The sequence below is a fragment of the Cuculus canorus genome, chromosome 3, assembly GCF_017976375.1.
Source record: "Cuculus canorus isolate bCucCan1 chromosome 3, bCucCan1.pri, whole genome shotgun sequence".
NCBI lineage: Eukaryota > Metazoa > Chordata > Aves > Cuculiformes > Cuculidae > Cuculus > Cuculus canorus.
The window spans coordinates 71,852,927-71,865,962 of NC_071403.1; positions in this window are offsets into that span (position 1 = coordinate 71,852,927).

Consider the following 13,036-nt stretch of genomic DNA (forward strand, 5'->3'; position numbering starts at 1 on the left):
TTCAAGAATACAACAATGAAAAATTATCACCAATGTTTTTGGTCATAGATGAGACTGGGTTCTTCTGCTTTTTATCATTTTTCTTTAAAAGTGACTTGTTCCTTCGAGGAATTAATAGAGAATTTTGCCTAACATGTCAGAACCTCCTCCGCTGGAAAGCAATAGTGAGTCAGCATGGTTCTAAGTTGACTAAGTGAAAATCAAAACTCTCTATGGGAGAAGTGGTGTGTAAGTAACCTAACACAACTTTCATTGAAATACATGCTGTACAACTCTTCTTAACATATATTTGCACGTAGTCCATAAACATTCCGTGTACTTAAACTAAATTTGCTTTATTAAAGCGCAGAAAAGAAATTGCCTTCTAGTTTGCCAGGAAGGTGATTTTGCCCCTCTACTCTGCTCTAGTGAGACCTGGAGCCCTCAGATCAGTTCTGGAGTCCTCAGCACAGGAGGAACATGGATCTGTTGGACAGAGTCCAGAGGAGAACACAAAGGGCTTAAGAACCACCATATAAGGACAGGCTGAGGGAGTTTGTGTTGTTTAGAAACAACTTCTTCTGGAGAAGAGAAGGCTGCGGGAAGACCTTAGAGTGGCCTTCGAGTACTGAAAGGAGCTACAGGAAAGCTGGGGAAGTCATGGATGCCCCAGCCTTGGAGGTGATCAAGGCCAGGTTGTATGGGGCTTTGAATAGCCTGATGCAGTGGGAGGTATCCCTGGAAGTGGATGATCTTTGAGGTCCCTTCCAACCCAAACTATTCTATGATTCTAATACTTGTTCTGTTCTAGATTTGTACTGCGTATTCCCTTGTCAATGACATCAAATTTCTATTCATGTTTTGTTCTTGGAGTATTTGAGTCCATGCAGCCTATTTGAAACAAGGATGCTGAAGAAAGAATAAGAGGAACTTCATAGTTGTCCTTAGCTGACATGAATGTTTAAAGAGGGAAGTGATCATGACACAAAAAAAAAACCCAAAAAAAGTCTCAAAATCAAAGATAAACTGACAAATGTGAATTTAAACTGTAAATTTTGTCTTCTAATTTGATGATGTTTTCTGTTTTGTCCACAGCTTTGAATGAAGGATCACACTCAATGAAGCAGGCAAAAAATGTGAAATGTTTAGCTTAAAGGCCTATATATAGAGGAATTAGGTTTAACAAACTAGTGAGAGCTAGTTTAGTCTGTTCATCTAAGTTTCAGAAGTGAAGATATTAAGGCAATTTCGTGCTGCTTTGTTTCTGGCAACGGGAGCCCAGAGGCTGTGAAGTCCATCTGCACTGAAGCACTTAGCCACTGGCAGTGGTGTCTTCTTGCTTTTTACATTGCTTAGATGCTCCACAAGTGAAAGAATAAGATTAGCTGCAAGAACCTAAATGCTTGACCCTACACTTGTGTTGCTTTTGTGCACCAGAGGAGTGTTAATTATACATACAGATCTAGCACATGACGATATTCCACCTTTGAGGCCTACTTTTGTTCTCCGATAAATGTTCTCTGTTTTGCCACTGAATAGAAGGAGATACACTCTGCAGAGAAATATTTTGGGCCCTATCGACTTATGCATGGATTTACCCTGACTTAATGAATCTTCCTCTCCTACAGAATTGTAGGTATGCTTCAATGTCTAAGTTTTATGCTTACTTCACATAAATTACCAGGCTTTGAGCCAAACTAATTATTATTACGGGTTTACTTCCACAATCTTTGAATTCAGTAAAGCTGTGGCTCATGACAGTTTTAAAAGAAAACCTCAATGCCATAATGTATGGTTAAACTTTTGCATCTGTTCTATTAGTGTCTCCCAGTACCCATCCCTCTCCAGCTAAGATCACCTCTCTACTTTCCTCCCAGTACTGTGATTTTTGGTGTTCAAGTCCGTGGTGATTCATTGTGATTACCCCCATGGAGCTAACCTTAACATGAGTAGTTGCCTTTGTGTTCTCTTTTAGGGCACCAAGGGTGGAAAACTGGACACCCATCAGCTTTCAGAAAGCTCTGTGTTATTCTGTGTTATATACAAAGAGTTAAAAGAACAAGTACACCATAAAACTCAATGTTTCCACATATATGCTACATTTACCAGTTATCATCATCCAACATCTATTTTGTATCTTGATATACACAGACAAAAATTCAGCTCGCTCCCTGTATTCCAGCCTGCACCTCCTTGTTAGCCTTCACTTATCACATATCAGGACGGGCTCTTTAGATGTTTTTTCTTGTTTGTTTGTCTGGTCTCTTGAACTCAGCAAACCCATACATGCAGTTTTCTCTGAGAGGAATATCTTTCACCGTATGACTTGAGCCACAGAGTGATTTAACTACTTATTTGTCTTAAAATCCAAGGGCAAACCAATAACACAAATATGCATGTAACACAGAGCACTAAGAGCAGCTAGTTCTATTTTTTCCATATTATAGAATCACAGATTGGTTTGGGTTGGAAGGGATATCAACACTCATGCAGTTCCAATCCCCTGCCATAGGCAGGGACACCTTCCACTGGACTGGCTTGCTCAAAGCCTCATCCAACCCAGCCTTGAACACCTCCAAGGATGTAGCATCCTTTGGGCAGCCTGGACTGGTGCCTCACCACCCTCATTGGAAAACATTTCTTCCTAATATCTCATCTAAATCTCACCTCTTTCATCTTAAAACTGTTCCCGTCATCCTATACCTGCACTCCCTGGCAAAGAGCCCCTCCCCAGCTTTTGTGTTGGCCTCCTTTCAGTACTGGAAGGCTGCTATATCGTCTCCCTGGAGCCTTCTCTCTCCAGGGTGAAAAAGCCCAGCTCTTTCAATCTGTCCTCATAATGATATCTTCTATCATATTGTTACATTTGCCTCCTTTACCCATATAACTTCAGATGAAGACCTGTCAAAAACAGTGTTTAAGGTGTTAAAGCCCATCCTTTTGTGTCAGGTTTGTGATATTTTCAAAAGTCTTCTGCATTCATCCTGAGGTGTTTAAAGCATAAAAAGAAAAATGCTTTGATTTCTAAAGGATGCAATTTTTTTATTGTCATAGTCTATTCTTGTTTGTTTGACATGGGTGAGTGTTAAATCTATCTGCAAAGTGCATGTAAACTCCCCAGATCAAATCTGCATCTACAGTTTGGGTTTCAGGGAAGCTGCTCATGAAGGGTGACAAATTTTCCAGATATTTGTCAAGCTCTGTCTGAAATTGGTCCTACAAATGAAGCTTAGAGGTCTACATATATGCTCCAGGAGAATTCTCTCTTTTCCATTCTCTCTCCTAGGCCACAGAATGGTTTTGATTGGTAAAGACCTTTAAGATCACCAGGTCTAAGCATTTTCTTTGTTCCTAAAACCACAAATTATAATTCAAGAGACACTTACATTGCTACTTTCATATCAAGCAATGCAACTGTCTCCTGAATTATCCACTTCAGATGATATTTTAGTAACAGAGAGTAAGCACTAATTCATTAAAGGTTTGATGCTCTTTTGGCATGGACGCTGTGGTGAAGTGAGAGAGATCTCAGTGGGTCTGGAAACTTCAAGGTTCAGTAAATTCAGTGAGTCTTGGTGGGGTATGTGCAACAGAAAATGGAGGAGCTGATTGGTCCGGGAATCCATTTTTTTCATATCTGCTACCATACCAACCAAGGTAGACCTTCCAATACACATCTAGCCCTATCATTCCCTGTTTGGATGCAGATAATGTCAATAAGCAGCATTCTTCAACCACCAAGTCCAACCACGTTTCACCCTAAACAGCTTTTAATATCAATCTGCTAACCAAAATATTTGACTGTGAGCATGCTTATTTGAGTGCCATCTCACAACCAAACTTTCTCCTGGCTAAACGTCTCCTTCCAGAAAGCATCAAGAAGTTTCTAGAGTGTCTTTACTTCCAAGAGCACAACATAGTTTGGAAGCCCAAGCAAAACACAGACAAGCTTAGTTGGGGTTAGCAGTGGGGCTACATACAACCACAGACACCAGAGCTGCTGATCTTGAGAAGGTTCAGTTTTGCCACAAAAGTGCGATCACATGATGTTACCTCCCATCTGATCTGTCCCTTTTCTCTCCTCTCCTTTTCCCTTTAGTTTTTCTGCTGCTTTTGTATTAATGCATTCTTTTCTTTTTCACCACAAGAAGGACACGGATCTGTTAGAGTGAGTCCAGAGGAGGCCACAGAGATGATTAGAGGGCTGGAACACCTCCCATACAAGGACAGGCTGAAAGAGTTGGGGCTGTTAAGCCTGGAGAAAAGGACACTCGGGGAACACATTACAGAAGCCCCCCAGTACTGAAAGGGCTACAGGAAAGCCATGGTAGAGGGGCTCTTTATCAGAGAGTGCAGGGATAGGATGAGGGAGTACATTTTTAAACTGGAAGAGAGAAGATTGAGATGAGGTCTTAGGAAGAGAGATTTTCCTGTGAAGGTGGTGAGACACTGGCACAGGTTGCCCATAGAAGTGGTGGATGCCCCACCCCTGGAGGTGTTCAAGGCTGGATTGGATGGAACTTCGAGCAACGTGATCCAGTGGAAGGTACCCTTTCCCACAGCAGGGGTGTTGGAACTGGATGGGCGTTGATGTCCCTTGCAACCTGAACTATTCTGTGATTCTATTATTCTTGTTCTGGCCTAGAAGGAGAAGGAGAGATGAGCCCAGCTGTGACCCTGGAGATGGTGCGATGTTCACGAGAAGTTATACCATTAGTACTGACACTGACCGTGCCTTTACTCCTCAAAATATACTGTGCGCTGGTGGGAACTAATGGGCACTTCTTCAGTTCTTACTGAGGCAGAACTCTTACTGGACCACGGGGATTTTTATCCAAATAATGAAAATATCAGAGTGAGTTCATGATATTATATTTCACAAGTGGGATTTTCAGGGGTCAGAAGATTTCAGTTACTGGAACACACGCATTGCTGGATCGAAAAGCTTGCACTGTGGGGAATAAGAGATTGACATCCAAAAAAAAAAAAATCTCGAAGATAAAGAAGAGTTGCTTCACAAAGAGCAAACCTTTTAAAAATGTAATATTAATACTAAAAATACTCACTCAGGCCTATGATGGCAGCCTAGGTGCATGAATGGTTTCTACAAAGACAGTCATCTATTTCACTGCGTATTCCTATATCACCAGGAGTGCAATACGCTGAACTCTATAAAGACTCACTTTCATCTTCAGTGCTCCTCCTACCAGCGAGACAGTATTATACTCGTGAACAAATGCAAGCTCATCCCTTATCCAGCACAGGGAGTTACATGGCATATCCCTTTATAGGGATATTTAGTCATAAATACTGTCAATGCAGAGAGGCACAAGTGACTGTGCTTTTGTGATTAATGCATGTGCTGCAAGTGAGTACAATCCTGCAAAGGTCATGGCACAACAATACAGTCTTGACCCTGCTGATGTCTGTCTGATAGAGTAAAAAGGAAAAGGATAAGGAGAAAGAAAGTGTTTTGAGTGTGGCTACTTCAATGCAAATCAAACTGAACATGTTTAACATCTCTGCTGAACTGCCCTGACTGGTGAACCACCAGAAGCTGTGGAAGGGTTTGGAGCACAAGTCTTACAAGGAGTGGCTGAGGGAACTGGGATTGTTTAATCTGGAGAAGAGGAGGCTGAGAGGAGACCTTATCCCCTCTACAGCTCCTTGAAAGGAGGTGGTAGTGAGGTGGTTGTTGGTCTATTCACCCAAGCAACAAGTGATAGGACTAGAGGAAATGGCCTCAAGTAGTGCCAGGGAAGGTTTAGACTGGCTACTAGGAAAAAATCATTTACTGAAAGAGTGGTAAAGTTCTAGAAGAGGCTGCCTGGGGAAGTGCTGGAGTCTTCATCCCTGGAGGAGTTCAAAAGGTATGTAGAAATTGCACTTTGGGACACGATTTAGTAGGCACAGTGGAGTTGGACTGATGTTTAGACTTGATTATCTTAGAGATCTTTTCCAACCTTAATGATTCTATGACTTTTAGCAGACATACCGGAACAGATTGTTAGGAGCAGCAGATTTGGAAAAATTATTACTTTAGTCCCAGGACAAAAACATTGACTTGCATCTGTTCTCCCTGTGGGCTAAACCCTTTTGTTATTGTTCTAATCCTCATTTCCCCACCTTGTAAGCTTGAATCATGTTTGCTCTGTAGTAGAATGTTATGTCAAACAAAGATATTCAAAAGACTCTCGAGTCTGGTGAAAGATTTTTGCCTTTACTCAGAGTTTCTTAAGTATCTAATTTCTCAAAGCAATAACTGCAATGCATCTTGCAAAATATTGCATTTTGGGGACTTCCTGTCTGGCTGTGGATGGGAGTGAAGTATTACCATTCCAGGTAACTGAGGGGACCAGAAAGGAAAACTCATGGCAGAGGAGTTGAGCTGGATGATCTTTAAGGTCCTTTCCAACTCAAACCAGTCTATGTTTCTATGAAAATGCCAACATATTTTAGTAAAGAATCTTTTTATAACTGATTGATGAATGCTATGCCTTGCTTGCATTTTACAGAATTTCTGGTTTAACCCCTATTTATGCTGCCCACAATTTTCTGATAGCACCAGGCTTCTGCCTTTGCATTAAAGAATGTAAGATTTGTATGTAAAAATTTGAAATTAGTAAGAAAAGATGGAAAAATCATATTTAATTATGCAGGAATTTAACACTTCTTCATATCCCAAGCAAGCAGTTTTTTGAGCAGGGTAATCTACCAATATTGACTTCCTCGCAGTTCTTATCCTGTTAGATCACAGAATGTTCTTACTTGATTGATCACAAAATGTCCCTGATCTGCATTAGTAATTAGATATGTTATGGATTTAAAATAAAAAATAATGTTTAAAATATTGCTTCTGTCATAAAGATGTTAAAATGATGAAGGACAGATGAGCTCTTTCTTATTACTCCCCAAGAAAGGGGAGGCAGCACTGCTGGAGAATGTGTGCATGGGAAAAGAGGCAATGTGATGATGATGATGAAAATAATAATAATATACTCTTTTCAATTGCCATCTCCTTCTCAAATTTAATACAACAACAAACTGTATGAAGTCTTCCACTCCTAATACTCAAGGTATCACAAAATCATAGAATGGTTTGGAAGGGACCTTAAAGCCCATCCAGTTCCACAGCCCTGCCATGGGCAGGGACACCTTCCACTGAATCAGGTTGCTCAAAGCCCCATCCAACCTGACCTTGAACACCTCCAGGGACGAGGGCACACACTACTATCATAATAAAACCCTCTGCTATGTGTAGCAGTAACACTATGTATTTATATAGAACAGACATTCTGCACTAAGGCAAAAGAAAAATTACTTAGAGAGCATGTTTTCTTTACTTTTATCATTAAAAATGCAGAGAGATGTGTGGAGATAACTGTCCTCTAAAGTTACTGCTGAATTTGCAATGAATTGCAAATTTGTCAACGAATTGGCACTGTCCTCTTCCAATAATTTGCTGATCTGTTGTCTTAATGGCACAAAAAACTTCTCTGAAAGTCAAAGTTTACTGTAATCAGATTGTCTCTTTAAAACATTGTGATAAGAATCACTTTGGCCCCATTTTTGACAGCTTGTGGAAAGCTAAACCTTTTCAACTCGTAAGCATTTACTACTCACCTGAAAATACACCCCTGATAACTCCACTTTGATCTGTCCACAATTTGCATTCACTATTCATGCTTCTGCACTGTCAGACTCAGTAATTCATGGATGGATTAATGAACATTAATGGAAGGAAGGACTGAGTGTCTAAGGACAAGCTCCTGTTCTATTAACAAGATGTTTGCACAGGCATTTTGAAGTTCTGTTTTTCATTTTTCTCCCTCCCACAGTCTCTTGAAAGGTAAAAAGGAGATTAATACTTCAATTATTTTACAACAGCAGAATTCCTGCAGTGATGCCTAATATTTTCTTATAGAGAAAGGCCAGGTGTCATTGACTTAAGCACTGCTGCTTGCATTTTTCTCATAGGATGGGCGCTGTTTCTATGGGCATAAAGAAACGCTTGGTTTAAAGGCACGGCACAGAAATGTCTCAGCCTCAAGTTATGAATATCTACGTCCATTGCCAGAAGAATAGTGTCCATCATCCACTCCTCTATGCTGATGATACTGGAGTTACTGTCGTTGATTATAGACATGTCAGTAAAAAGATAATCTGGACCACACACATCTCAATTTAAGCAGAATTGATGCATAGTTGCCGCGTTTCATTTCCTACCATTACCTGATATGCTACAGATAACACTGCCATTTCAGCCATCTCATCAAACCAAATCTCACCTTTAAGCACTTATCAGGCCTTAGGTAGAAAATACAGAATTGCTGTTACATGCAAAATATTGCTTGTCTCCTCATCTCCTTATCGCCTGGCAAACTCTTCCTCTTTAGTTTCATTCATAGCCTAGGGTGTATGTTTAACATTCATACTGCTGAAAGGCTGGCATCCCAACTTTGAAACAGCAGTTTTCAAAACCGTTTGTGAAGACAAGTACTTCTTGGGTTAATTTTTTTTTACCAACATTATATATAATCACTGAAATTACAAGGCAATTTAATTATAAATAGCCATGAAAGCTTACCAAGCATTTAAAAGATACTCTAAGGTTCAAATAAGTTTTCTTCCTAACACCAAGTATGGCAACGCAACCCTAAAGTGTACAACATCCAGTTGTACTCAATGGTCTTTGTGGGTCCCTTCCAACTCAGGACATTCTCTGATTCTATGATGATCCTATGATATTGCTGTGAAGCCTTGTTCTTTGGAAGAAAGCTGGTGAACAGAACCGACCTAGCAAAAAAGGACCCCTGCAGCTCCAGAAACAAAGGTTCACAGGAGACATAGAATCATAGAATGGTTTGGGTTGGAAGGGACCTTCAAGATCACTCAGTTCCAACCCCCTTGCCACTGGGCAGGGATGCCTCCCACTAGACCAGGCTGCTCAAGGCCCCATCAACCTGCTGTTGAACACTTCCAGGGAAGGGGCATACGCTGGGCAACCTGTTCCAGCGTCTGACCACCCTCATTGTGAAGATGTTATTCGTAATTAAAGAGTCAGAGAATGTCCCAAGTTGGAAGGAACTCACAAGGATCACCGAGTCCAACTCCTGTCCCTGCACAGTACAACCCCAACATTCACACCGTGTGTCTGAGGGTGTTGTCTAAACGCTTCTTGGATACTGCAAGGCTTGGCACCATGACTGCTTCCCCGAGGAGCTGTTCCAGTGCTCCAACACCCTCTGGGTGAAGAACTTTTTCCTAATGTCCTACTTAACCCTCTCCTGATGTGTCTTCCTGCCATTCTCTTGGCACTCCTTTTTTTTTTTACAGCAGGTTCTCAAAGTGCGAGAACATTTACACTGCTTCTTTATATACAAAAGCTAAAAAACCACACAGTAGCACAAAGAAATGCCAGAAACACTGTAACCCGATGAAACATTGTATCTAACTGTAATTCTGAAAGTTATTTGTGTCCCAGCAAGTGAACAAAGCAAACTTGATGGAAGGAACAAGGAATGCTACAAGCATCGATGGCTGCTAAGCACTCGCCAACAAGCAATGAGGTCTGGAAGTGCCAGGCAGAAATCAGACCAAAGGAGTAGGAATTCAGGAAAAATGGAGCACCTTTCTCTGCAGGTTTCTGTAGGGTTTTATTAACTCCAAAATCCTAAACAATTTTCTGTCTACAAATATGCACTCTCTAATCTGAACAGCACGTTTCTTGTGAAAAGGAGTCCTGTTGGAAGTCCTAATGCCTAATCTAAATCTCCCCCCTTCTAATTTAAAGCTGTTCCTACAATTTAAAGCCATTAGCTACCTACTAACTGAACTTATCAGCCCAAGATTCAACTTAGAGATGCCTTCTTGGCCAAACTAAACATATTCATACTGTAGTAGCCAGTCTGACTAGTACTTCTTTTTGTTAATGTAAGCCCGTATTTAAACTATAAAGTTATTTTCCCATTCAAAGCTTTGTGCCTAGAGCTACTTTCTGTGCTATAGAAAGCTACACTATGATTTTCATGAAGAATAATACCTGTATTGTTTACAGAGTAAGGCTAGAGACAGCTCTGCTCACTACCACCTGCGGGCACTGAAAATTAGAACAAGTACATGCTTAATCATTAACCAGGGAAATAGAACAGCTACAATAACAACAACAAAAAAGAACAAAAATAACAGATTTACTCCATTAAAACTATGCTGTGAATAATGCAATACACTATAAGTGTGTCAAATATCAAATCTTTTTTTGACCAAATGCTCAACAGTTTCTCAAACAAAACCCCTCAATTTGCCAGTAGAGACCTTTCGGCTTGCTGGCTACTCAGAGGTGGCTGAGAACATTTATGGAGAGCAAAGCCAACTGCAATTGGAAGTTCAGTTTTTAGAAAATACATAAAATTGAATTCTGATTAAAAATCTGTTATCAATTATAGCATTATTTGCCTTTGGTAATCACCGGTAGGAAAGTAACTGGTAATTCTTTTGCTTTGATTTAATACAGTGGGTTGGTTTGGTCATAGAATCACAGATTGAATCATAGAATGGTTTGAATTGGAAGGGATGTCAAAGATCATCTAGTTCCAGACCTCCTGCCATGGCCACCTCCCACTGGATCAGGTTGCTCAAAGCCTCATTCAACCTGGCCTGGAACACCTTCAGGAGTGGGGCAGCCACCACTTCTCTGGGTGACCTGTGCCAGTGACTCACCACCTTCACAGGAAAAAATATCTCCCTAATATCTCATCTAAACCTCCCCTCTTTCAGATTAAAACCATTCCCCTCTCATGCTATCCTTGTATTCCCTGACAAAGAGCCCCTCCCCAGCATTCCTGTAACCGCTTTAAGTACTGGAGATTCCTTTCTTTCCATTTAGCCCTTACTTTGAGAGTAAGATTTTTCTTAGCAGGTTGACATCCTTCAGGATGACAAAACTTGCCAACCCTTATTTCTACTACATCTGCCTTACATTCATGAGCTTTTCTGCCTGTCCCAGGATGACTTCTGCTATCACCTCCCTTTCAGAAAGGACAGGTTCTCACCAAGGGTGCAGTCTGCATCACCAGAAACACCACCATGCTCCCACCAGCAAACCCAGCTGATGCAAGGAACCTTACACTGATGTTACACTATCTACAGTGAGAGCTTATACTGGCATTGCAAAGCAAGCCAGGGAAGCAGTGAGGATATTTTCAAATTTCCTTGCAGAAGTGCTGAAGCAGCAAAAGCAACAGTTCTCCAGCTGCAGCCTTGTTCATCTGGGCTTCTTGTGACCGAACCAACTTTAGCACTCCTCAGAAGAGCAAGGAGTAGGTATCTTAGCTTCATAGAAGTGTAGAAAGTCCTGAGTTGGAAGGGACTCATGAGGACCACAGAGTCCAACTCCTATCCCTGCACAGGACACCACCAACATTCACACTGTGTGTCTAGGGACACTGTCTGAATGTTTCTGGAATATTGTCAGCCTTAGCGCCATGACTGCTTCCCTGGGGAAACTGTTCTAGTGTTCCACCACCCTCTGAGTGAAGAGCTTTTTCCTAATATCCAAATTAATCTTTCCCTGGCCTGTCTTCCTGCATTCCCTCGGGTCTTAAGACTTGTTTTCCTGCCATATACAAACATCAACGTTAAGGAACCTGAACGCAAAGACTTCTTTCTGGCCCTGTCCTCCCTAGGTACTCATGCCTGCACAGGAGCAGATCTCCCAGAATCATGCCCACTACGGTCACACAAGGGGAATAGCAGATACAGGACTGCTGTAACAGAGACAGATCATCTTTGCAAGAACCTTCACAACAACTATTATATCCTCTTCTGTTTGGGAGTGAAAATAAAAATCACATTTTCCAAGCCAAAAAAATATGACAGATAGGAAAAATAAAAAGAGTAGGATTTATGTATAGGACAATAGACACATGCATGCATGGAGACAATGAGTGCTTTGTTTCCTGTTAAATAAAAGGCTCTGTGCTTTGTCTTGAGCAGGCATCCAAATCTTGGGCTGCCTCAAAATTTCCTGTGGTTTGTGTAATGTGCATGGAATATTTTGTATAATTTGCCTTTAGCATTCTCTGAGCTCCTTGCGTTTTGCCCTTGGGAAGCAGCAGCAGTTTATAACAAGAGGTCCCCACAGCAGTTAACCTACTTTAGGGAGTTAATGCTGCAACAGTAAAAGAGAAAAAAAAGTGCTCAGAGAGAATTAATTTTAATTTTCCTTGGGTCAGGTGGTTTACCAGAAAAAGTGCATGGACCTGTTGGCATGGGTCCATAGGAGGCCACCAAAATAAACAAAGGCCTGGAACACCTCCCCTATAAAGAATGGCTGAGAAACTTGGAGTTGTTCAACTTGAAGAAGAGAAGATTCCAAGGAGACCTTACCGGAGACTTTCAATACTTAAAGGAGGCTTTATAAGAAAGATGGGGAAGAACTTTTTAGCAGGGCCTGAAGCAATAATACAAGGGGCAATGGTTTCAAACTAAGAGAGAAAAAATTTAGACTAGATATTAGGAAGAAGTTTTTTTCACTGAGGGTGGTGAGGCACTGGCACAGGTTGCCCAAAGTGGTGGTAGATGCCCCATCCCTGGAAACATTCAAGGTTAGGTTGGATGGGGATCTGAGCAACCTGATCTCATTGAAGATGTCCATGCTTACTTCAGGGGGGTTGAATCAGATGAGCTTTGTGGTCCCTTCCAACCCAAACCACTGCACGATTCTACGATTCATCTGGTTTCACTCTTTAAAAACATGCAAAGATATCTACATTACTGATGCCTGCACCAGACCACAAAAAAAAAAAAAAAAAAAAAAAGCTTCTGAGATCTACGCAACTTTGTGGTGATAAATGGGTCAGTCTGAACCAGGATCTGTGTCCTGGCGCTACAACTCCAGCAGATCTGGGGAACACAAAAAGAAATAAAACAGCCAAACAAAGATCACTATGAGCCTGACTTATTTCCTATGAGAAAGTAAGAGCCTGCAGCGGGAGAAATAAATTAGGTAAAAATTAATAGCTTTTTTAATGATAACTTGTAACATATCACCCAGAGC